The 1523-nt window shown below is 25.9% G+C and overlaps 1 protein-coding gene across 1 annotated transcript in view; it reads left to right on the forward strand.

Moving 5' to 3' along the window:
- Nucleotides 1–295, forward strand: part of LOC107878115 (transcriptional adapter ADA2) — a gene marked incomplete in the record, with an annotated part of 22253 nt that extends 21958 nt beyond the window's left edge. Inside the window, 1 exon segment of the mRNA XM_016724999.2 lies at nt 1–295.
- Nucleotides 296–1523: the final 1228 nt, after the last annotated feature.

Consider the following 1523-nt stretch of genomic DNA (forward strand, 5'->3'; position numbering starts at 1 on the left):
GAACAGCCATGCTGTGGATATCCATTATAATGATGTCCATCGTCAATATGAGATCTGTAACACAAGCTTTTCACATTGTTCCATTAAGATTGTAATTATTATGGCTTTGTAAGTTATCTGTATGAAAGGAAGTAGTGTAATGGAGATGTATGCTGTTGTCTGAGGCTTGTGTATACACGAGGTTCATATACATCACATTAGATTAAGAATAATTTGCTGGTTAAAAGCTAGTTTTGACAATGTTTCCTCTGGAATTTTTTCCCCTCAAAACAGGGAAGTTGGATTATCCATCTTATGTCGTGTTCATGTGATTCTCTATCCCTGGTGTTTGCATAGACATTAAGGGGTCGTTTGGTAGAGTGTATTGAAAAGTTAATGCATGCATTAGTAGTATCTTGTTTGGTATATCTTTTTATTTTATGTATAACTAATGCTTGCATTATTTGTACACTCTGTTGTGTATTGAGGTGTATTACTAATACCTCAAAATCCATGGCATTAGTAATGCAATGGATATAATGCATGCATTAAAATGCTTGAAGACACTATTATTCCTCAAAAAAATTTCTGCATCCTTTTCAACATATATTGAGGGTATTATGTAAATTTTTTTTTTTTTTTAAATTATGTGATTTATGTTATTTTTAATACATCGAACAAAACACTATATAAAAAAAATATAAATATAACTAATGGAAGCATAACTCACACAGACATTGCTAATATAAACATTAATAAAACATCATATTTTGTATTATTCTTATATACTGTACAACGACCCCTAAAATTGTTCTATTCTCATTAGTCTTGGAGACGGGTCAAACCTTCTCTATTTTGTGGTTCTAGACTTAAAAGTACAACAGAGGAATAACTCCTTTGAGTACTGAAACATTTTTTAGCATACTAGATATAGGAGCCCGTGTCTGCATGTGTTCAATTTATGCTATTCTTTGTTTCAATTTCTTCAATGATATTCAAATATTTTCAGTTGTTAATTATTGATTTATAGCAGTTTTACATAATTTTCAGTATTATATGTTGTTCTTTCTATCTCAATTTATATGATATTAATGGAATATTTGAGAAAGTCAAACAAATTTATTATATAGTTGTTTAAATATTTTAAATAGTTAATTATTATGATTTATACCACCTTATACCTAATTTCTCAATTTATGTCATTGATAGAAGTTTGGAAAATCAAAACTAATTTTTTTATACATTCTTCAAATATTTTAATCTTTTTTATTGTGATTTATATTATTTTTTATGATATTTTTAAATAATATATAACTTTCTTTATCTCAATTATGTTGCATTAATAGAATTTTGAATCAATCAAATTTTTTATATATCTTGAAATAATTTAAATTATTAATTATTATAATTTATAATACACTTTATGTAATTTTTAAATATTTAACAGATTAAAAAATAATTAAATTGAAATGAAAAAGTATAAAATTACAAAAATACCCTTAATCGAAAGCAGATAATTGAAAATAACCATGACAACTACCAGC

Source organism: Capsicum annuum, chromosome 7, assembly GCF_002878395.1.
Source record: "Capsicum annuum cultivar UCD-10X-F1 chromosome 7, UCD10Xv1.1, whole genome shotgun sequence".
In the NCBI taxonomy this organism is placed as follows: domain Eukaryota; kingdom Viridiplantae; phylum Streptophyta; class Magnoliopsida; order Solanales; family Solanaceae; genus Capsicum; species Capsicum annuum.